We start from the raw sequence: 27,010 nt of genomic DNA, 5'->3' as shown, positions 1-27,010 counted from the left end.
ACCACAATCTTACGGTCATGGTGCGGACACTCTAACCACCAAGCCACGCGCCTCCAGATTATATAATATAATATAATATAGTAGTAGATTTGTTAGTATGATTATATATTGAAAATATGAGGTTTTGTGTATTGGCTTCCAATTAATCCGGCTATCCCGTTTATACGGTCCCTTGTGTCACATATGCAAAAGAGAGTTGCAAATCTTCAATTATGTGAAATTGGTTTTGAAATAACAAGACAGAAAAAAAAAAAGCAATCGCCGAGAGTTTAAAATTTAGAAACTGTCAGCAAGGGGCATTAACATCAGCTAAGTGAAATTTGAAGTATGAAAATTAATGAATAAACACTGCAATTAGGAATGGACACTATCTTAAAATTCGGTTGAGGAAAACAAGGGAACACGAGGGATGACAGATCTCAGAAGGCTAGAGAAAGTTGCGCCTTTTAATTACACGGTTGAATGCATTTCAGCAAATGTTCCACTTCACTATGAGTATCTAGAAGCATCGACATTTGTCTTGAATTGTGACATTCCTGTGAGAGAAATCTTTATCAAATTCTGCAAGAAGATCTAGACACAACTAGGAATTATGCTTTGGCAAAAATGAATTAAAACCAAGGTGCGTTTTGTGAATAACAGGGGCTGAATTAATAAAGGTTGAATTGTGTATTAGAGTATGAAATTAAGTATCAGTGTTAGTGTAAAGCACAGATTCCTCGCCAGGCTGTCGTTCGGATTTAACTTTTTATTTTCGGGCTCCTCATCTCTCGATTTCACTCTCCTACGAATACACACACTCAAAACACTCACGTACAAGTTGAGAAATTGTGACGTTAATTCAAGTTCAATAAGAAAACATCGGCGCTTCTCTGTGTGCATGTGCGTGTGTGTATACATACGCACGCACACACACACACACACACACACACACACACGCACACACACGCACACACGCACACACACACACATACTCTTTTACTCTTTTACTTGTTTCAGTCATTTGACTGCAGCCATGCTGGAGCACCGCCTTTAGTCGAGCAAATCGACCCGGGACTTATTCTTTGTAAGCCCAGTACTTATTCTATCGGTCACTTTTGCCGAACCGCTTAGTGACGGGGACGTAAACACACCAGCATCGGTTGTCAAGCAATGCTAGGGGGACAAACACAGACATACACACATACATACACATATGTATATACATATATACGACAGGCTTCTTTCAGTTTCCGTCTACCAAATCCACTCACAAGGCATTGGTCGGCCTGGGGCTATAGCAGAAAACACTTGCCCAAGATGCCACGCAGTGGGACTGAACCCGGAACCATGTGGTTGGTTAGCAAGCTACTTACCACACAGCCACTCCTGCGCCTATATATATATATATATATATATATATATATATATATATAACGGGAAGCTTTATGAAAATAGACAAAAGACGAAAGCAGGTGGAAAACAAACAAACAATTGTATTAGTATGGCGCTCAGGAAATATAAATAAAACAAGTCTTTAACGTTTCGAGCCTACGCTCTTCAACAGAAAGATACACAGAGAGAAAAAAACACAGAAAGAAGGAGAGAAAAAAATGCGTGCAGCAACTAACGAATATGAAATGAATGTAAAAAAGTGGTAATATATGAGAAAATAAAAATACAACAAACGGGACAAGTTCAAGGTTGAGAGTTCAAGGTTAGAAATGTGTAGACGTCGTGGTATATTTCTTGAGGATTTCACATCTATATATATATATATATATATATAATATATATATATATATATATATATAATGATCTTGCACAAGTCGATTGGTCCTTCACGCACACATACACACCCACTAACATCAAAAAGTCCTGGCAGTCATTTGTAGACACCATTACGAACATGTGTGCAAAACACACCCCAATAAGATCTGCAAACAAATCTAAGTGTCGAATCCCTAGAAATAGAAAATCTCTCATCAGGAAAATTAAAAGGATTAACAAAAAAATCAACAAGCTGAAATACTGTCAACAGCAACACACCAAACTGACAGCCATCTCGTCGCTAGAGATAAAAAACATAAACTCCAAAACAACATGATGTCTATCATCAATAGTCAGCGAAGAGCTGAAGAGGCCTGGGCCATTGAGAAGATGAAACTCAATCCCAAAGTGTTCTTTTCATTTGCAAAAATACACAGAGTCACTGGTTCTACTGTTGGCCCTCTGATTGATGAAAATGGTACTCTTCAAGACAATGCCAAAACCATGGGAGAGATATTGCAGAAACAATATTGCTCTGTTTTCAGCAATCCTGATATGACTGATCTGGGCTGTATCAGTGATGTTACTCCCCAATACACTTTATCGGACATAACCTTTGGCGCTCCTGATGTCTTAGTAGCAATAAAGGAAATGAAGCATAATTCAGCAGTAGGTCCCGATAGGTTCCCTGCTTTTGTCTTGAAGATGTGTCAAAACCAACTTGCACCCCCTCTAGCCAATCTGTGGCGGAACTCACTGGATGCTGGATATATACCAGAAGACCTTCTATCCCAGTCTGTTGTCCCAGTTTTCAAAAAAGGAAACAAATCGCTTGCCGTGTATTACCGTCCAATCTCACTCACCTCTCATATCATTAAGGTATTTGAGAGAGTGCTGAGATCGCGTATGACTCACTTCCTTGAGAGTCATAATATGCTGAACTCCAACTAGCATGGATTCCGTAATGGGAGAGATTGTCTGACGCAGCTACTGCATCATTTTGATGACATTTTGAGAGCCTTGGGAGAGGGTTCCAACACTGATGTCAACTACCTTGATTTCAGCAAGGCCTTTGACAGGGTTGATCATAAGATCCTTCTGAGAAAGCTGTCCAATATTGGTGTCACTGGAAAGCTGCTGCAGTGGATCAAGTGCTTCCTGTCTAACAGAACCCAACATGTTGTAGTCGAAGGAGTCAAATCCAGCCCTGCCAAAGTCAGCAGTGGTGTCCCACAAGGCACTGTGTTGGGTTCACTTCTCTTCATCATCTACGTAAATGATATTACTGACACCATCAAACACAGTAACATCAGAACCTTCGCTGATGATTCCAAGCTCCAGAAAGTCATCAATGGCGTGGATGACCGAATAAGCCTTCAGTCAGACCTACTGGCTGTTGTCCAATGGGCGGAAAAGAATAACATGTTGCTAAACGAAGACAAATTCGAACTGATCCACTTTGGAAGGGAGGACGCTCTGAAACTCTCATACTCCCTTCCTTCTGGAGAAATTCTCATGGCATCCAACAACATCAGAGACTTGGGAGTAACAGTGGACAACAACATAAGCTGGGCTACACATATAAGCACCAAAGTTGACATGGCCCGCTGAATGTGTTCCTGGATTCTCAGAACCTTCCTGTCGAGAGATTCCCACACTATTATCCTTCTCTTCTCCACTTTTGCCCGACCCCACCTTGAATACTGCTGTCCACTGTGGTCTCCCTACACAAAACAAAATATTATGAGAATTGAAGCTCCTCAAAGGTCAATCACAAAAAAGATAGATGGCATGTCAGACCTTGACTACTGGGGTAGACCAGAGAAGCTGAAACTGTATTCACTCCAACGACGCCAAAAACGCTACATTATCTGCATGATGTGGAAAATATTCCATCAGCACTGTCCGAATGATGTTGGCATCACCTTCAAAATACATCCAAGGCTTGGACCACGTGCCATCCGTCCACAACAAAAATCTAAATCGCATCACATAACGACAATACGGCAAATCTATTTCACCTCAATTGGACCCGCTCTCTTCAACATTACACCAGGACACGTCAAAAAAGAAACTGACCACACAAAATTCAAGAAGTCTTTGGATAAATTCCTTCAAACAGTCTCGGACAAACCACCCACACCCGGATATGTCTCCGCAAACAATAACTCTCTGCTCGAATGGGCCTTGGTGCCCAAATCCTGAATTGAAAGACTTCGCCAGGTGGTGCTATTAAGTTAGACATCGCCTGGGACAATACTGGCCCAAACCTTTCTAAGTTATTCTAAATTATATGTATATATATATATATATATTATATATATATATATATATATATATATATATATATATATATATATACGTATACATAGAAATAATTATACTAATAACATTTGGAGGGTATCATTTATTGTCTAATTAATGAATTCTGAATGTATAAATTCTGAAGCACGTATACAATCCTTGTGATCGAATGTTAATGGGAAATTAATTATTAAAATTGAATTTTTTTGGTCTACTGACTAAAAAAAAACAACAAAAAACTAACACCTTTTAAACGTTCGAACCAATCACCTTTTACAGATGTGACCAGCAAACCCGTGGTGTGCATATGTCCAGATCATAAACATGGCTAAAAGAAAAGTCAATGAAATATTATCTTCATAAAGACACCATTGACACCTCTGTAACACTACAAGCAGCACATCAATGGCCGTACAACATGGGGGATTTTGATAACGCATCATGGGGAGAATAGTGGTAAAAATAAAGTTGCAGTTTTAAAAATGTAGGTTATTTACTTTAAGACGAAACATATATAGACAGCTCTCTTCATTGCAATGAAATCGTAATCTAGGGCTACGTTCAATATATTGAGATATACTCTTCTGTCAATCTCAATATTTATACAAATAACTAAGTATGGCGGTATAGGTCAGTAGCGAGCTGGCAGAAACGTTAGCACGTCGGGCGAAATGCTTAGCGGTATTTCGTCTGCCGTTACGTTCTGAGTTCAAATTCCGCCGAGGTCGACTTTGCCTTTCATCCTTTCGGGCTCGATAAATTAAGTACCAGTTACGCACTGGGGTCGATGTAATCGACTTAATCTATTTGTCTGTCCTTGTTTGTCCCCTCTGTGTTTAGCCCCTTGTGGGTAGTAAAGAAATAGGTATAGGTCAGTAGTTCGCTCCTTAGCTACGCAAATTTTGATTCAATCCCATCGAGCGTCTTTAATTACTGCCTTGGACTGAGTGATAAAAAGTTGTGATTCAATTTGTTGGATGAACACTTTATGGAATTCCCTCCAATATACATACGCACACGTACGTATATACATATACAAATGCGCGCATGTGTGTAGATACACACACACACACACTCATATACCTGTGTGTGTGTGTGTGTGTGTAGTATATAAGTGTTCCGCTTTGCCTGTAGATTTATCATTGTTGTTTTTTGTGCGTCCCTGAATGTTAGTGGTTCGGCAAAGCAGAGCGATAAAATAAGTTTCAGGCTTAAAAAATTTTGTCGATTCTACCGATTAAAATTTTGCACAGCGGCGAGCTGCCAGAAATGCTTTGCCTGCCGCTATGTTCTGAGTTCAAATTCCGCCGATGTCGACTTTGCCTTTCATCCTTTCGGGGTCGATTAAATAAGTACCAGTTACGCACTGGGTTCGATATAATCGACTCAATCCGTTCGTCTGTCCTTGTTTGTCCCCTCTGTGTTTAGCCCTTTGTGACTAGTAAAGAAATCGGTATTTGTCTGCCGCTACGTTTCATCTGTCTTTACGTTCTGAGTTCAAATTCCGCCGAGGTTGACTTTGCCTTTCATCCTTTTGGGGTCAATTAAATAAGCACCAGTTACGCACTGGGGTCGATGTAATCGACTTAATCCGTTCGTCTGTCCTTGTTTGTCCCCTCTGTGTTTAGCCCCTTGTGAGTAGTAAAGAAATAGGTATTACGTCTGGCGCTACGTTCTGAGTTCAAATTCCGCCGAGGTCGACTTTGCCTTTCTTCCTTTCGGGGTCGATTAAATAAGCACCAGTTACGCACTGGGGTCGATGTAATCGACTTAATCCGTTCGTCTGTCCTTGTTTGTTCTTTCTGTGTTTAGCCCCTTATGGGTAGTAAAAGAATAAGTATTCAGGCATATCTGCAGTCTAATGATTTATTCAAGTAGGAGATAAAAGATAATTTCTCGACAGGAATCAAAGTATATTTCTTCCACTGATTGTTGATTAGTTTTCTCATTTTCTCTACATTTTATACTTTTATTCAGCTGAAACAACGCCACAATTGTTTCCCCTTTTTCCTGACTCACAGTTATAAAAGGTGGACTTGTGAGATTCTACATTTCTTGCGGTCAGTGAACTTCGCGAAATCCCTGAGGTAATGGATATCAATGTATATGGATTGTCATTATTTTCTTCCTGAGCTATTACACGTTATTGAAAAGGAGAAGAATAATCGATAAGATACATCTTTGTCTCCTGCTGATATTCATTTCATTAATATCAAAGAAAAATGGACAATTTTGTTGCCGGATTTTAGGTTAGAATTTAAAGATACGATACTTAATAACAAGTCTCCTAATTTGCTGTTGGTCCCAAGTCAATATTGTCATATCGATTCCTAACATCAGTGAAGTACAAAGTATCGCATAAGTTGGAGAGAACTATTTCTAATCGAATCCATTCAAATTTGTTTAATTTTCAATTTTCCCGGAATTATAAAATACAACCTGTTTACTTTAGTGTAACTGTTTTTTGTCGTTCAGTTCATGAATATCGCTTGTCTTCTATTGGTTGAAATATACAGCATTCTAGAAAGATGCGTAACTGATTGAATAAAGTGATTACACACCTGTTACAAATGACATTCGCATTATCCATGAGAAAGTATCTATAATATTTTAGTGTATTTTCCTTCTTCAAGTGAAGATGATGATGCTAACGGTTAACTAAATTTTCAAGTACTTTACTAACCTGCATCGATATATTTATAAATGTCCGCCCATTATATTGATATAACATCGTTTATGTAATACAACGTTCATGATTTTCTCCTTAATAGCTGGCTGGGTAATATTATGGAAGTAGTTCAAGCGAAATAAATCAATCAACATGTTATTGAGAAAGTGCCAGTAAACGTAGGTGCCTTTTGTCGTGTCCCGTATATACAAGCTGCATCATAACAGTGAAAAACTGGAAAGGATGACGACGCATCGAGACAAGTAATATAATCTTACCTGGACGACGAGTAGCTATCTTTGACTTGAGGTTGAATATGCGGGAAAGGTGAGAGACTGTTATATAAAGCAAAGCGGCATAATCCGTATAAAAAAACTGGGATAATTATTCTTCAAGATGAATTTACACTCCTTTTTATTACTATCGGCACACAAAAGCTCTAGAACCTTCGGCCAGACGATTTGGTAGGAAGGCTAGTACATTTCCTTAGAGACTGTTTTATAAAGCAAAGCGGCATAATTCGTATAAAAAACTGGGATAATTATTCTTCAAGATGAATTTACACTCCTTTTTATTACTATCGGCACACAAAAGCTCTAGAACCTTCGGCCACACGATTTGGTAGGAAAGCTAGTACATTTCCTTTGAAGATTGCCTCTTCAGCCAAAATAATCTAGCCATTACTACTTAGTTAAGCCACGTTCACGTAGGTGTTAATGTCTTTTATGGCAACAATTTTCCTTTTACGGATTAGTTCATTGTTCTAGAATGGGAAAATCCGAGACTTTGGTTCAAATCAGGGCAGAGACTTGTTATAACGACTTGTGTCTCATTCGCTTCACTCGGCAATTGATTTCGTTTTAAGTGAGCAGAAATATACAGAAATATACATATGTGTGTGTGCGTGTGTTAGAGTGCGTGTATATATATTAAGCGAAGTGGCTATGGCGAAAGAATGTATCTGGTGGACGTGTCTGAAAGGATTAAAGACAAACACTTTCTTCTCTGGTCAATCTCCCATCAACTTCTTCAAGAATCACTTGAAAAGGAAAGTTAGAGTAGAGAGGCAAGTTTTGTCTAGCGAATGTTTCAAAAAAAGATGGGTGAATGTAGCAAGGATGGCACGTATGAATGACGAAGCCACCTTGAGCATAATCCTATGAACCCGGAAAAATTTAAAACAGAGAGTTACTTGCAATTAAATGTGTTAACATGTGACATTATTGACCGAGGTCACCGTAGTCTTTTCTTTCCAGGGATAAACCTTATCTGCTTCCTCCTTTACACTTTACATCATGACATTTCTGTGATACACGATCCCTATTGATCGTTTCTTTTTCTTTACTTTTTACGATCCCTTTTGATCGAAAACCTACCCCACAATTTTTTCTTCCCAAAAAGAAAAGCTCTACTTTGTAATTTGTCCCGTCTGTGTTCAACCCTGTATGGCTAATAAAGAAACATATCTATCTATTTGTTTGTCTGTCTGTCTGTATATCTGTCTATCTATCTATCTATCTATCTATCATATAACAATATTGACCAAGGTTACCGTGGTCTTTTTCGTAGGCTTTTCTTACCACGGATAAACCTTACTTGCTTTCCCCTTTACACCATACATCATAACACTGTGGTACACGATCCCTATTGATCGTTGTTTTCCTCTTCCCCTTTTTCCCCTTTTCTCTTCTTTTTTTCATTTCTCTTTTCTTTTGTTCCTTTTCCTTTTCTTCTTTTTTTTTATTTTTTTTTAATCCCCCAAAAGAAAAGCTCTACCTTGTAACTTGTCCCATCTGTGTGCAGCCCTGTGTGGTCAATAAAGAAACTTATCTATCTATCTATCTATCTATCTATCTATCTATCTATCTATCTATCTATCTATCTATCTATCTATCTATCTATCTATCTATCTATCTATCTATCTATCTATCTATCTAATTGACATTTCTGTGATAACGATCCCTATTGATCAATTTTTTTTCCTCTCCCCCTTTTTTTTTAACCCCCCCTTTTTTGTCCTCTTTCTCTCCTTTTACGATCCCTTTTGATCGAAACTCCCCCTTCCTTTTTTTTTTTTAAAACCTTCAAAAGAAAAGCTCTACCTTGTAATTTGTTCTATCTGTGTGCAGCCCTGTGTGGCTAATAAAGAAACATATCTATCTATCTATCTATCTGTCTGTCTACCTATGTGTCTATTTATCTGCCTGCCTGCATTATTGCCTATCAGTTTGTCTACGTATGCCGGTATGTGTGCGTGTGTTCGGTTACGTATCTATGTACGGGATGTTTGATCATTATTTATCTAAAGATGATTGCAAAAACATGGAAAAACGAGCGACTAAGTGAGAAACGGAGAAAGACCGAGAGAGAGAGAAGAAAAGAGAGCGAGAAGGGAGAGAGAGAACAGTGAAGTGAACGAATATCCAAGTATGTGGCGGGAAAATCTTGTTCTGTGTCTGTGTGTTCGCACCGCTATCGGATCAGCAGTGAATTCTCTCAATTCAACAGTTTTTACATCTTACTGTCAATGGAAGCTGGAACCCCTTAAGAAATTACAATAAGCTGCAATAAACTGGACATTTTACTATATATATAGACGCAGGATTGGCTGTGTGGTAAGTAGCTTGCTAACCAACCGCATGGTTCCGGGTTCAGTCCCACTGCGTGGCATCTTGGGCAAGTGTCTTCTGCTATAGCCGCGGGCCGACCAATGCCTTGTGAGTTTATTTGGTAGACGGAAACTGAAAGAAGCCTGTCGTATATATGTATATATATATAAGTGTGTGTGTATATGTTTGTCCCCCTAGCATTGCTTGACAACCGATGCCGGTGTGTTTACGTCCCCGTCACGTAGCGGTTCAGCAAAAGAGAACGATAGAATAAGTACTGGGCTTGCAAAGAATAAGTCCCGGTGTCGATTTGCTCGACTAAAGGTGGTGCTCCAGCATGGCCGCAGTCAAATGACTGAAACAAGTAAAAGAGTAAAAGAGTATACTTGCTACAGACATTCTTTTAATAGTATGTTGTCTCTTAAAACATGTTGAATTCCACACTAATTATATAAGTTAAAGCGAATCCTGTAGTTAAACCACATATAAATACACGCACCTTTACTTTATACGAATAACATTGATACTGGGTGTGTGTGCGTGTATGTGTTTGTGTGTGGAGGCGCAATGGCCCAGTGGTTAGGGCAGCGGACTCGCGGTCATAGGATCGCGGTTTCGATTCCCAGACCGGGCGTTGTGAGTGTTTATTGAGCGAAAACACCTAAAGCTCCCCGAGGCTACGCCAGGGGATGGTGGTGATCCCTGCTGTTCTCTTTCATCACAACTTTCTCTCACTCTTACTTCCTGTTTCTGTTGTACTTGTATTTCAAGGGGCCGGCCTTGTCACTCTGTGTGTGACGCTGAATATCCCCGAGAACTACGTTAAGGGTGCACGTGTCTGTGGAGTGCTCAGCCACTTACACGTTAATTTCACGAGCAGGCTGTTCCGTTGATTCGGATCAACCGGAACCCTCGTCGTCGTAACCGACGGAGTGCTTCCATCCATGTGTTTGTGTGTGTGCACGTGCTTCTTCGACTTGTTTTGTGTATTATATTTCCAAGTTAATATGGTACACCTTTGTTTCAAAATTACAGGTGGCAGTCCCAGGTACACATACACGGGCGCGCACACACACTGACAGAGACACATGAGCACACACACATATGTACGAAAATAATAAACGTCTACGACGACGAAAGACCTACCATCTGCAACTAAGGCCTCCACTGACCATCAGATGTGAGCCCCGTGGACAATTGCTCCGCTCGAAATCCGGTTTCGCTAGCCACCAGAGAGATAAGACACCGATATAAATCAGAAAGCACAAATGAGGAGAGAACGATTGGATGAGAGGGGAGTCAACGATCTATCTATCTATCTATCTATCTATCTATCTATCTATCTATCTATCTATCTATCTATCTATCTATCTATCTATCTATTTATCTATCTTAACACTGTGATACACGATCCCTATTGATCGTTCTTTTTTTCCTCTTCCCCTTTTTTTCCCCCTTTTTCTTCTTTTTTCATTTCTCTTTCCTTTTGTTCCTTTTCCTTTTCATTTTTTTTCTCTTTTTATTCTTTTTATTTTATTCAATTTTTTTTGTTTTTGTTCTTTTCTTCCCTTTTACGATCCCTCTTGATCGAAAACCTACGCCACCCCTTTTTTTTCTTTTGTTTTTTGTTCTCTTCATCCCCCAAAAGAAAAGCTCCACCTTGTAACTTGTCCCATCTGTGTGCAGCCCTGTGTGGCCAATAAAGAAACTTATCTATTTATCTATCTATCTATCTATTTATCTATCTATCTATATATCTATTTATCTATCTATCTATCTATTTATCTACTCACTCCTTTATCAAAACTCACTCACATTACCTATGTATGTATGTATGTATGTATGTATGTGTGTATGTATGTATCTATCTATCTATCAATCTATCTATCTACCTATCTATCTATCTATTTATCTATCTGTCTCTCTATTCGCCTATTACATATTATAACATGGAAAATGAATGATGGGCCTCTTTATATCAAATGAGAGTCGGATGTATCGTTATTAACTAACAATTTATTTTACCTGACAGACGTCATTTTTCTGTAAATAATTGCCAATTCGAAGGAAAGGGATTGCGTAAGTCACACAGCGTTTCCAACAGAATTTGACACCGTATGACTCGATTAGATTGTCTTTGTTTAATATGAGACGATTTAGATGAGAAACTTGGATATAAAGAGTCAGGAGGGGTAGATCGTTAGTATTAAATTTTCTGTCATGTAAAATCTCGCTTATGTGAAAAGTTAGAAACTTTCAGAAGAACCGAAGTTATATTGGTAAAGGGGTGAATGCACAACAACCAAATTTACTAGATTTTCATATCTGTGGCATTTACAGTTTTGATTCAACGAATGATGGGAGCACTCCGTCGGTTACGATGATGAGGGTTCCGGTTGATCCGAATCAACGGAACAGCCTGCTCGTGAAATTAACGTGCAAGTGGCTGAGCACTCCACAGACACCTGTACCCTTAACGTAGTTCTCGGGGATATTCAGCGTGACAAAGCCGGCCCCTTGAAATACAGGTACAGCAGAAACAGGAAGTAAGAGTGAGAGAAAGTTGTGGTGAAAGAGTACAGCAGGGATCACCACCATCCCCTGCCGGAGCCTCGTGGAGCTTTAGGTGTTTTCGCTCAATAAACACTCACAACGCCCGGTCTGGGAATCGAAACCGCAATCCTATGACCGCGAGTCCGCTGCCCTAACCACTGGGCCATTGCGCCTCCACCAACGAATGATAGGGATTGTGGAATTGAAGCATTAAATTCCCGTCTATTTCAATCAAAGGAAGGTGTTTCGATTCCAGCTTAAAATCGATTCGCTTATTTTACATCACTAACCTCATTCAATTAACCAACAAGCGAATTGTCCGTATTGTTAGACGGATTCTAGGTTCAATTAGAGCTTAGATTTGCCTTGGCTTTCATTCTACTGGTAAATATCATACCAGTCCAATAGTGGTATTATTAATTCTTCGGAGCCGCTATGGCCCAGTGGTTAGGGCAGCGGACTCGCGATCGTAGGATGGCGGTTTCGATTCCCAGACCGGGCGTTGTGAGTGTTTATTGAGCGAAAACACCTAAAAGCTCCACGAGGCTCCGGCAGGGGATGGTGGTGATCCCTGCTGTACTCTTTCACCACAACTTTCTCTCACTCTTACTTCCTGTTTCTGTTGTACCTGTATTTCAAAGGGCCGGCCTTGTCACTCTCTGTGTCACGCTGAATATCCCCGAGAACTACGTTAAGGGTACACGTGTCTATGGAGTGCTCAGCCACTTACACGTTAATTTCACGAGCAGGCTGTTCCGTTGATCGGATCAACCGGAACCCTCGTCGTCGTAACCGACGGAGTGCTTCCATCATCCAGTATTACAATAGATGAAGGTGGCGAGCTGGCAGAACCGTTAGCTCACCGGGCGAAATGCTCAGGAGTATTTCGTCTATCCCGGCGTTCTGAGTTCAAATTCCGCCGAGGTCGACTTTGTCTTTCATCCTTTCGGGGTCGATTAAATAACTACCAGTTACGCACTGGGGTCGATATAATCGACTTAATCCGTTTGTCTGTCCTTCTTTGTCCCTTCTGTGTTTAGCCCCTTGTGGGTAGTAAAGAAATAAGTATTATTAATTCTTCATTAAGGCGGCGAGCTGGCAGAAACGTTAGCGAGCCGGGCGAAATGTTTAGCGGTATTTCGTCTGCGTTACGTTGTGAGTTCAAATTCCGCCGAGGTCGACTTTGCCTTTCATCCTTTCGGGGTCGATTAAATAAGTGCCAGTTACGCACTGGGGTCGATATGATCGACTTAATCCGTTTGTCTGTCCTTGTTTGTCCCTTCTGTGTTTAGCCCCTTGTGGGTAATAAAGAAATAGGTATTATTAATTCTTCAACAACTAAAAGGATATTAATTTCAAATGGTTGGTACAAAGCCATTAGATGCTCAACTACTACTTAATGTTTCGACCCAGAAAGGGCAAAAATCAAAGTCGACGTCGTCTGAATTTGAATTCAGGACGTAGAGATGCCAGTTAGCATTTTTCTCCGACGCATTAAAGATTCTGCCTGCTAGATACTTTAATAACAAAAGAACATAATGGTTCACAATGTTATTTGATTATATATATATAAAAAAATCCGACAAAATAAATAAATAAATAAAATAAAATACGGGAGATATAAAGTGAAGAAGAGAAGGGACAAGAAGTAAAGAAAAAAGAAAAGTAGGATGAATGGACGGAAGAGAAAGAAAGTGAAGAGCTTCACAAAAGACGAGGTGGACGAGAAGGAAGGAGAAGAAAACGAAGTAGAAAAATGTAGTGGATAGTATGTGTTTGTATATTTATTAACGTTACTCACGTACTCTTAGTTCTTATAGTCTCTCTCTCTCTCTATCTCTATCTATCTATCTGTAGCTTGCTTACTAACCACATGGTTCTGGGTTCAGTCCCACTGCGTGGCACCTTGGGCAAGTGTCTTCTACTATAACCTCGGCCTGACCAAAGCCTTGTGAGTAGATTTGGTAAACGGAAACTGAAAGAAGCCTGTCGTATATATGTATATATATATATATATATATATATATATATATATGCGTGTGTGTGTATATGTTTGTGTGTCTGTGTTTGTTCCCCCAACATCGCTTGACAACCAATGCTGGTGTGTTTACGTCCCCGTAACTTAGCGGTTCGTTGAAAGAGACCGATAGAATAATTACTGGGCTTACGAAAATATGTCCTGGGGTCGATTTGCTCGACTAAAAGGCGGTGCTCCAGCATGGCCGCAGTCAAATGACTGAAACAAGTAAAAGAGTAAAGAGAGTAATGAGTATCTATCTATCTATCTATATGTCTATCTATCTATCTATCTGTCTATTTATCTATCTATCTATCTATCTATCTATCTGTCTGTCTATCTATCTATCTATCTATCTATCCCTCTGTATGTCTGTCTATGCATATATGTATTTATATATGAATATGTGTGTGTGATGTTTTTGAATTTCACGTCACTTCGACGAATGAGCATTTAGACAGGACACGGCTTCACAGTGGATTCGCTTATTTTACATCACTAACCCCATATTTAATCATGTCATCTCACGTGGTTATTGAAGCCTGTTCGGAATTTGGAGACGATGTAGTAGAGTTCTCCATCATTTGACGGTAGAGTGGGCTCGGCTCGACACTGGGCATTTTTTCTCTTTTAGTGACTTGATTCTGCCCGCAAATTCATGATCACTTGGTAGCTAGAAGCTCCCCACTCTATTCACTGACTCTGATTCACATCCATGTCTTAAGGTTTATTTTGTGGGTTTTCAAGTATGTCCTTAGAGTCTGTTTTTAACGTACCAGTGGGCGGGATTGATGTCTGGCTGCAGAGCTGAGATATCTAAAGCAGAGGAGATTAGATAAGCGAGTGTCTCATACACAGTAAAGGGTGAAACCAACTCTGGTGCACTTCTATAAACTTTCTATGCCTAGGATGTAACATTTTGGAAGAACCTCTGTTAGTCAAGCCACTTTATGTGGCAAATTGAAAGCATATAGCGGAGATGGGATGTGTTTAGACATTTACTATGGTGCCCGTAGAATGTCCATGTTTCACAGCCATACGCGAGGGGGTAGTAAGCATTACTGTCTAGTATACTTTGGTCCTTGTAATCTCAAACAGATTGTGATGGAGTCTGAATTAGCCTTAGAAATCTGCTAATTGCTCTCTTCATCCAGTTTGGTTGCCCAAAACGATGGTCACAGTTGTAAGACCGTTCCTGAATGGACTGATGGACTCTGTGATGGCAAGTACTTCAGTTTCTGATACTTTCGCTCTAAAAAAAAAATGGAACCAAGTAGGACTACGTAATGGCACCTGTATTGTGTGCAATAAAATTCACTGCCATATTGCAAGTTGCATTCACGGATATTGATGAAGGCGTGCATGTCTCAGGACACCTTGCAACCATTTCAATCTACAACGCCTCAGAGACGGACCCAAAGTGAAAGAATTTCTATTTGCAGATGACCGTGCGTTGATAACACTGTCTCTACCCGACGTCCAACAGTGGTATTGTTAATTCTTTAACAATTAAAAAAATATTAGTTTCAAATGTTTGGTACTAAGCCATTAGATGCTCAACTACTACTTAATGTTTCGACCCAGAAAGGGCGAAAATCAAAGTCGACGTCATCAGAATTTGAATTCAGGACGTAGAGATGCCAGTTAGCATTTTTATCCGACGTATAAAGATTCTGCCTGCTAGATACTTTAATAACAAAAGAATATAAAGGTTCGCAAAGTTATTTAATTATATATATATATATTTAAAAACACATTCTGACAAAATAAATAAATAAATAATATAAAACAAGTGCGATATAAAGAGAAGAGAAGGGACCAGATGTAAAGGAAAAAAGAAAAGTAGGATGAATGGACGGAAGATACTCTCCTATAGAAAATCTCCAAAAATAAAAGAGAAAGAAAGTGAAGAGCTTTAGAAAAATAAGAGTAGACGAGGTGGACTAGAAAGAAGAAGAAGAAAATGAAGTATTAGCCAACTGTTTTGCTACTTCTACCAAACCCTTCGTTTGAGGAAGACTGAGGTGTGCACTAGCCAACACACGAACCCTTAAAACGGCATATATGTGTAAATGTGTCTATGTGTGTGCGTTTTGTGTGTGTATATATCTATGTATGTCCGAAGTCAGTCGCCATGATAGATCGTTAGCCACTACACACATTTTTACTCTGCTTGTTTCTCTCCTTGCTTTTTCTGTGTCCCTTTCTCTAAACGTAAAAGACTTTTTCTATTCCTGAGCGTTATACTAATACATCTGTTCGTCTTGTACACCACCTGTCTTCGTCTTTTGTTCTTTTACGTGAACTCTCCCTATATATATATATATATATATATATTATATTGTGTGTGTGTTTCTAATATATAGAGAAAATGAGAAGGCAAAAATACATAATATTCTATATAAATTTAAAAACCAGACTGAGAAAGGGAGACGTAAAAGTAGTCGTGTAATTATATAGAAGTAAAAAGTTTTGTGTAACTATAAAAAATATATATACGAAATCTAGAAGTCAAATCATGAAAGCCTGTGAGGCATAGAAAAACAGAGACAGGCATTTATACATGAAAGTCTGAAAAAACGGAAAGGAAAGACATAATAACGATAAAGTAAAGATGAAGAGGTAACAGAGGGGAGATATAAAGACAGATTTATGGAAAGTAGAGAGGAAACTATTGAGGGATACTTAAATAAAAATAAAATGCGATACAATATTTAATATATTGCGCAGATTAAAGATATTTTTTCAAACGGGTGTCAGAATTTGTTTACCAAATGTCTTTAGATTTCTTATGGAATATCTTTGAAGTAACTCTTGGTCTGTAGACAAACTTAGGCACAAACATGAAAATAGCGGAGGACATTAAATATTTAAATGACACTATATATTAAAATCACTTTCAAAGAAGTTCAAATAGATTCTACATACGACAGAATCTATTTGAAATTATATACTGGGTATTATATCCAGCCCATTGGTAAAATAGCGGAGTATGGTTTCATTTTAGTGATAAAATTATTTTACACCTAGAATTTAAAAAGTTAAATATGGACATCAACATAAAGAAATAATAGTCAAGGCTACGTAAGCAGTATATTCTAGCACCTTCGAGATACGGTTTTGGAAATTGGATCACTTACCACATTACTGTAATTTTGAGGATCATTAATCTTTCAGTCTCCCGACATACTGAGAGAAGGATGTAGTAATTCTTTTTCCGGTTGCTTCAAATGATATGTATGCTCCATGTATCTACTTATCAGGCTATGCTCTGTCAAATACAAAATAATTTTACCAGAGTCTGCCTAATTAACTTCGAACAACACAACTTATCCCTGTGAAGGAATCTACCATCCAGTAAACATAATTTAACGAAGGCAGTATTACATTGGAGTTAATTATACGACAGACGTTTATTAGTTCCTACATTCAATACCAGAAATCAAATTATTGAGAATTTTATTACAGTTGTAGCTAACTTTCATTGAGTTCTTCTTAAAGTTATTACAACGCGGAAGACACACAGCCATTAGAAAAGCACTAAAACTGTTAACTTTACTCAAGGTTTTATTCTTTGACATAATTTTCATCCTACTGTCTATGACATGACCACCGAAACACTTCTATTGAACTAAGTTGAGATGGCGATGTTCGCCAGTATATATAGGCTTCGAAGTTTTAGATATCATTTTTCTCTTATGTATATAGATAAATGTTTAATATGTGTCTTCCGTGTAGCTGCGTTCGTTTCAGCACACGGTTTTAGGTCAAATCACTCAGGTAAGTATATCTTTTTAAAGTTTTTATAGTAAATGTGACTAATTAGAAACTACCTCAATATATGGTTTAAAATAGTTTTGCTACATTACACAGCAAAGCCAAGCATAACTGAGAATACTAAACCTGGTAAAATGAAAAAAAAAAGCCCTACATATTTTTAAGTCCGTCGCTTTTATGTATGCGTTTATGGTTAAAATCATTTAAGAGCAGGAGATTGGAAATGGATGGGTTGAATTCTATGTCAAACTGGGTAAATATCCAATTATGTTTACTGTTTAAACCAATTACTTATAATATATGTATGTTTCCATAAAACGACATCTATAAGTAGGGAAAAGTTTAAGATAATTGCATCTAACATATATTTAATGACTATACCTACTTTGCTGTTTTTGAAAGATTAATGAGACTACACTTGGGATCAGCTATAAATCAAATATGGGATTTACATGGCCCTAAACATTTATCTGTCTACTTTAAATATGATAGCAAATGTTTATGCCTCTTCATTTTGTGATAGGTCCTGGTGTTCGTTTTTTTTTTTTTAGTATCTGTAATGTTATTTCAAAGCAAATGAGTTTTGTGGATATGTCAGCTTCAACAGAGACTTATATTCTTGGTATAAAGTATAAATATTTCACAAGCGATTTGACCTGAATTTTTTAAAGAACTCTATGGATTGAATTCCTGTGAGAACAAATTGTTGTCGTTATGATTTTATGAAAACGTTCGTTCGCAATAATCTACCAACCTTTTAATGTGCAATGGAAAATTTTCTCCATTAAACCTATATTTTCGATCATTAAAATTCTTAGTTCATTCATTAACGACGAAATATTTCCAGTGAATTCTATTTAAGTGTAATTTCCGCTTTGTATTTTGTTTTATTAATCATCTTACTACGCATTTCTCGAAAGAATAATTAAGGAGACCAATGAATATGAAACTGCATGCAAACATTTATAGTTAAATTTTCCTAAATGCGTAAAGTGCTCTGCAGTAATGAACCATTAACATAATGGTATGGGTAGAGATAACCAGTGCTTCCCGACCATATCGTTCCTGGGTTGAGTCTCACTGCGTGGCACTTTACGATAGTGTCTTCTACTATAGCCATGGGCCAACTAAATCTCGGTGAGTGGGTCTGGTAGACGAAAAGTGAAAGAAGTCCGTCGTACATATATATAAATATGAGTGGGTAAGGCCGCGAGCTGGCAAAAACGATAGCGCACCGGGCGAAATGCTTTGCGGTATTTCGTCTGTCGTTGCGTTCTGAGTTCAAATTCCGCCGAGGTAGACTTTGCCTTTCATCCTTTCGGGGTCGATAAATAAAGTACCACTTTCGCACTAGGTCGATGTAATCGATTTAATCCGTTTGTCTGTCCCCTCTATGTTTAGCCCCTTGTGGGTAGTAAAGAAATATATATATATAAATATGAGTGGGTGTATGGGTGTGTGCGTGTGATTGTGCAAGCGCGAGTCTTTGTGTCTGTTTCTTACCGACATATGACAACCGGTGTTGGTGTGTTTACCTCCCTGTAACATAACAGTTCCGAAAAAGAGCCCAATAGATTAAATACGAAGTTTAAAGAGATCGGTACTGGAGTCAGTTTGTTCGACTAAGTGTCTTGAAGGTGATGTCCCAGTATCGCAGCAGTCTAGTCTAATGACTGAAACAAGTAAATGATAAAAGATTAAAGAAATATGCTTATATATAATGCTTATATATATATATATATATATATACATGTACAAATATATGTACATATACACACCCACTCACACACATATACTCATCTATGCATACACCTGCAGAAAAATATATACGCATAAGCATTTATAAAGCATATATATATATATGTGTGTGTGTGTGTGTGTTTTGCATTTATATACATATACACACAAGCATATCTACATATATATATATATGCATATATATATATATGTACATACATATATAATATAAACGTATGTATACATACATACATACATACACACACACACACACACACACACACATATATATATATATATATATATATATATATATATATATATATATATATCTACGTATACATACATACGCACGTACATATTCACACTCGCGCGCCTATACATATGTACATAAGTCTGTAATTGTACCGAGACAAACAGCAAATACGAAACCATGCAAATATACGTACGATTATGATAATTAGCAGCATATAAATACATTAAATACACCGATTATATATATGAATATAAGAAACACTTGAGACGCTCATCAAAGGTATATAATAATTTAGTGAAGAAACATTAAGAAATTCGATAACATATATATAAAAATGGAAGGCTCTATATATTAGAATATATATCAATATTAAATGTATAAAATTTGGATTATACTAGTTGTGTGATGGTTGCAATAACACAAATACGGAATAAATTTTATGGAATTGTAAGAACATAATAATAAATAAAGGCATATCTGTGTGTGCATACTTCTGGAAACTCTCGTAGATATTTATGTGTGTATGTGTGTACGTATATATGTATGTATTATTCGTGTATTCTTTTACTTGTTTCAGTCATTTGACTGTGGCCATGCTGGAGCACCACCTTTAGTCGAGCAAATCGACCCCAGGACTTATTCTTTGTAAGCCTAGCACTTATTCTATCGGTCTCTTTTGCCGAACCGCTAAGTTACGGAGACATAAACACACCAGCGTCGGTTGTCAAGCGATGTTGGGGGAACAAACACAGACGCACAAACACACACACACACATATATATATATAGAAATTCGGGGTGAGTACTTGATAATTATAAGCACCTGTGTGTACCGTTTGGAGGTGTAGGTGGTGGAGTAAATTGATCAAAATAAAAACATGATGCCAAGGATTCAGCGGTACATATGTTTCGGGCCTTTATTAGACAGATTTATAACAATGCATAATGTATGTCTGTGGCCTTCTTCAGCCGCGCACAACAGCTTCCACAAGGACATGTGTTATATCAAAAATTCTTGGTTGGGGATGCAAATCCTCTCATTCGCGTACGACATAATGCGGCAACAGCATAGAATTGAAGCGTCCATCTCTTTCTTCTCTCATAATCCTTGGCATCATGTTTTTATTTTGATCAATTATATATATATATATATATATATATATATATATATATACATATATACGATGGGCTTCTTTCAGTTTCTATCTACCAAATCCACTCACAAGGCTTTGGTTGGCCCGAGGCTATAGTAGAAGGCACTTGACCAATGTGCCACGCAGTGGGACTGAACCCGGAATCATGTGGTTCGTAAGCAAGCTACTTACCTATTTCTTTATTACCCACAAGGGGCTAAACATAGAGGGGACAAACAAGGACAGACATAGGTATTAAGTCGATTACATCGACCCCAGTGCGTAACTGGTACTTAATTTATCGACCCCGAAAGGATGAAAGGCAAAGTCAACCTCGGCGGAATTTGAACTCACAACGTAACGACAAGCGAAATACCGTTAAGCATTTCGCCCGGCGTGCTAACGTTTCTGCCAGCTCTCCGCCTTGGTAAGCAAATTACTTACCACACAGCCACTCCTACGCCTATGTATGTATGTATGTATGTATGTATGTATGTATGTATGTATGTATGTATGTATGTCTGTCTGTAGATTTGTATGTTCTGTTTTATGAATGCATTTTCATGCATATAGCTGCATGTCTAGACATGCTAAAGAAATCATATATACTTAAATCATAAAGTTTTACGGAATTTTATAGGTTTGGATATGTAGTCTTCGAATCAGCTTTCTCCTTTCTGGTTTTGAGAAACCTTGTTTCTTAAGATTGGTAATTAAGCAGTGTACGTACGTATCGATGTACGTATGTCTTTCAGTTTCATTTAAAAATTTCTTGCCAATAGGGTAAGAGTCAGTTTCTAACCTAAATTCAAACCTCCTTCATTAGAATTTCAACAACAGCAGAGTATTTTTGTTTGTATATATGTATGTATTTGTGCAGATTTATGTTTTGTTTTATGTATATATCCCCATGCATGTGTAGACATGCTCATATATATTTAAATGATAAATGTCTAGAAAGTTTTACAGATTTTTACACTTCCAGCGATGGTTTGGATATGTAGTCTTCGAATTAGCTTTCGCTTTTCTGGTTTTGAGAAGAATAAATTTTCAAGATCGGCATTTACACATCCCAAGACCCAACAATTGAAGTTATAGACTTGAACTTGTAATCTGGAGAGAGTAACTGTATATTTCTTAGTAGTTCAGCGTAGGTATTCTTCTTTTCATTGATCCTTAGTTTTATGTTAACATCCGCTCGGTAGCTAATTTCCACAACTGTACACAATTTCTCTTCTCTATTCTAAATCATTATATGATTATATGTATGTACGTATATATGTATATAGGTACTTTTGTATGTAGGTATAGTGCATGTATGTATATGTATATATTCATATATGAAAGTATCACTGTAAAGTGCGACAGCTAACCTAAAATTAAGCTCAGTAGAAGTTTCCACAATCAACTCCAGTCAAGTAAGGCACGGGGTATCGACTTTGCTATATGTTAGAGTGCTGAATACGAACTAAATAATAAAAATAATATGCAGAAAACAGGTATGGTATCTAATGTTTTATTGGACACACACTTATTATTACTTAATAGTTGTTGAAACATTATGCAATCATGTACAACACCTCATTAGTGTTCTCCTATAAAGCATTGAATATCGTACCTATTTTCTGCTTATTATTATTATTCCTCTCCCAATCATTCTGTCTCTATCTATCTATCTATTTCCCTCCTCTCTTCTTCTCTCTTCCTACACACTCTCTCTCTCTACATATATATACACATATATACATATACTTACACACACACTCACACACACACACACACACACACACACACATGTTAGTACAATTAAAAAATTCCTGGAGTAGGAATTTAGTAAGCTTCAAGTATGTACACAACTGTTATAGATTTCAAAATGTGGACAGCGTACGATAAAGAGTTCATTAGCCATTGTATGTTATACATTTCGTCCGATATAGAAATCAATAGAAGTATGGATAAGCTGATCGTCACCAACCAACTCACGGTTTAGCAACTGTAATTGCTAAAGACGAGAATATAATTCCAAGGTAGTAAGAAATGAGAAAGGTAAATAAATACTCTACATAATTCACAGCTAAAACAATGTTTGCTACATAACTTGTTACACACCTAAAACTTCGTTCATCTTCTGGTCCTATTACCTTGAATGTAATAAGACCTTCACTGTCGCGTGGAGATGAGAAAATGCTTCATGAATAATAGCCACGGCACAAATGGTAATCTGAAAAACAAAAAAGAAGAAACATCAAAATCAAATGACCAATGAAATTAATTGTTAGTATGTAAATCGTCCAAGAAAGGTAGGTTTTAAACATTTTTTTTTTTTACTTTGCTGGATCACTATAGACATTCTATGTATATATATGTGTCCTCTACCGAAAAGGTAACCGCTTCCCACGCTTGCTGATCAATTGTTTTGTCTCATGTTGTCTCAAAGTCGTAAGACGCCCCTGTATCATTCCTGTTTTTATTCGTTACTGTTTCCAATTTTATCTTCGTCTCTTGTTTTCCTATTCGTCTCGGTTGTCACATTCTTTCCTTCTGCCAAGCAAATCTAATGCCCATAGCTTAGCTTTTGGATCTTTTCTTTTTGAAAGCCAGATTTTCCTAGTTAACTAAACAATTTGAAACTTCGTATACTGGTAGAATGTGTCAAAAGAAAACATAATTGTAAACCAAAATGAAAACGGAATTATAATTTCTAAGTTTAACGTTGTTTAATAATTCGAATTTTAACTAATGATATTCTTTCTTTCGGCCTCATATTGTTTACTGCCTCTCAAAATATTGTTACTGTGACGTAAACAGCTATTTTGTGACGTAGTTAACGTAAACATGTAAATAGCTAACTAAAATGTAAACATCTCCGCTTATCATAAACTTCGTGGAGTATATATAAAATTTGTGTAGATCCTAAATAGCTACACACACATGTATACAAACATATGCATATATATATATATTATATATATATATATATATATATATATATATATATATATATATATATATACACCTATACACACATATTCTAATGCATATGCATATATGTGTATATATTTATAATGTGTGTGTATTATAGATGCATACATTATATATATATAAAAGATGTTTACATACAATATATATATGTTATATACATCTACATGTATATATATGTATGAATATATAAGAACCACAGAATTTGAATCAAACTGTTTTGAACCATACATACACACACACACACACCAACACTACCATCCATGAGACATCCTAACATAATCAATGCTACTACTACTACTATCATCATCATTATCATCATCATCCACTACCGCCACCACCACCACCACCACCACCACCACCACCACCACCACCTCTACAAAAGCACCAACACTATAATTGCTGCCATCATACACATCCACTGTCACCACTACCACCACTGCCATGATAACCACATCTACCACAGCTGTTTGCTTACTGCTTACCCACTCACAAAATAGCTATCTACGTCACATTAACACTATGCAGCTAATAATTTCAAATGAAAACAGACAATATGATTGGCTAAGGATAGAATAAGTACTGGGCTTACAAAAAGAATAAGTCCCGGGGTCGAGTTGCTCGATTAAAGGCGATGCGGTCAAGAGTAACATTAAAAGTAAAATATGTTTTATATGACACATTAGGGTTAGTGTCCGAAGGTTGAAAGTGTTTAGTTACAAAAAATATATTTCTCGATCTGCCGTTGAAAGGGTAAAGATCCCTTATATTATTTATTTAAACCCTTTACAAACTAGAAGGGTTATGGGTCAAGAGGAAAATACATCAATCAAATGTTGGGAAGGCCATCGGTTGAATAAAACAACATTGTTCCTCAACAGAACAATAAGGCTCTATAGTTAGAATTTCTTGAATTTTTTGTTACCCTTATATTGATTGATTAATGAATTTTTGACTAATTCTGAAATTTGTATCAGCAGCTTATATTTGCTGCGGAGTAGATGGCGCGATTACGGTGATTCGAAAATTACGATATATAGACCCGAGGCTAGATGGTGTAGCCTCGTGTATATATATCTGCCTCCTATTTTGGTGACTTTGCTGACGAGACAAGCCAAGCGTAAACGGATTTAATTTAATTTAATTAAATTTGATTGCGTGAAGATGTTGAAACCTTGCAGGGTACAAAGTTTGAAGGGGATAAATGTTTTTTATTTTCCTCTAGTTTCAGAATTACTATTTTTGCAGTTTTGAGTTTTAGCTGCTCTTTTCAAGTGAGTCGAACGACCTTCTCAGGGTCATTCCTTAATATTTTGTTGAAAGTATATATATATATATATATATATATATATATATATATATATATATATTATATATATATTAATATATGTATGTATGTATGTATGTATGTGTGTATGTATACACTTACATATATATGTATATACATATGCATATATGGGTTCAGGACGTTACAGAAGGTAAACAACAGGAAATACGAAATACGAAAATATGGAATACGAACTTTTTGCGAACAGCGAAAGAAACAATAGTATCGATAAAGCCCGATATTGCGTTTTTTCCTCTTGCTGATAACTGATGAAGAATTTGTGACCTTGTGTGTTTTCTGTTCGCCTGTGCATTTAGTATGTGTTCGTTTGTTTATTTACAAGACGTTTATTTTAATTATATATATAGATAGTTGTCATATTTTCCGTTTGTTGTCTTTTTATTTAATCTGAAGATATTATTATGTAACGCACGCACTCATTAATCTTTTACCTATATATATATGTGTGTGCGTGTGTATGTGTGCGTGTGTGTGTGAGTGTGTGTGTGTGTAGTTCAAATTTACAGAAAACAAACGACGAAGACAGGTGAAAGAACAACAAGCAGAGTTTGAAGGTTTTTTAGTTATAGAAATCGACCCCAGGACTTACTCTTTGAAACCCTAGCACTTATTCTATCGGTTTCTTTTTCCAAAACGCTAAGCTACGGGGACGTGTATATATACATATATATATATAATATATATATATATATATATATATATATATATATATATATATATATATATAATATATATATATATATATATATATATATATATAGGCGTAGGAGTGACTGTGTGACAAGAAGTTTGCTGCCTGGTCACTAGGTCAAATAGATTTGGAACGATGGAAACTGAAAAAAGCCCGTCGTATATACGTGTTTTGGGCCGGAAGGGGCTAGCTTCGTGCTTGTCCCAGACAACCGCTTGTTGACTTCCTTTCCATCCCCGCAACTTAGAAGTTCGACGAAATTAACCGATAGAATATGTCGAATGACTGAGACAAGTAAATTTTTTTTTAGATATATCGTAGTAATATCTAATGTAGTTGTGGTTTACGACCAGTCAGGACGTTACCATTGGTTTCACACTTTTTATACTCTTAGCAATATAGACGTCTCCCACGGCTAAGAACGTAAAAGGCGCGAAAGCAAAGGTGACTCCCTGACCGGCCATACCAGCCACATAGTTTCGGGTTCATTCACACTGCGTGGCACCTTAGAACCTAGGGTTGGATTCAAAATTCTACCAGGACACCTGATGAAGGCTGGAGAGTAAATCAGCCGAAATTTTGTGGTAGCAACAAACAAGATGAGGACAAATATCCGTCCAATGTAAAAAATGTAAATATTGTAGAGAATTCCTCATCTCTAAAATATAGAACAATTTATGATTGTTTCAAAAATTCTATGTTGACTTAATCTTGCATCGTGTTTTTAAACGACTCCACAATTAATGATGTAGTCATATCCGTTGTACAGATACCCCGTTCATAGAAATGATCCCTCGCAACTCTCTACAAAAAATAATATGCTGAAGTGTTTGTCTATCGCTTAAATATAGGACATTAATCAATGTTTATAGTGGACGGCACAGCGGTCACGTTTATAAACATGATTGAAGATAAGTCAAAATGAATTTGTAGAAATAATTGTAAACTATGAAACAAAAATAATAACGCAAACTCCACTTTTCAGTGCTTATTACTTCTGTAACCCCTCAGAGGAAACATGACTCTTCCTTCACTCCTCTCCACCCTTCATTTTGTTTGAGAATAATTCTATAATTGTTGTAAACTGGAATGGAACCTACTCTCTTTCTGGCTCACATCCATTCACCATTTAATGCTACTTGCTTTGCATCTTTTAGAGAGATAGATTAGATATAACTAGCAGTATCGCC

The sequence above is a fragment of the Octopus sinensis genome, linkage group LG10, assembly GCF_006345805.1.
Source record: "Octopus sinensis linkage group LG10, ASM634580v1, whole genome shotgun sequence".
Lineage (NCBI taxonomy): Eukaryota > Metazoa > Mollusca > Cephalopoda > Octopoda > Octopodidae > Octopus > Octopus sinensis.
The sequence above is the reverse complement of the archived record's forward strand: the minus strand, read 5'-3'. Positions refer to the sequence as shown.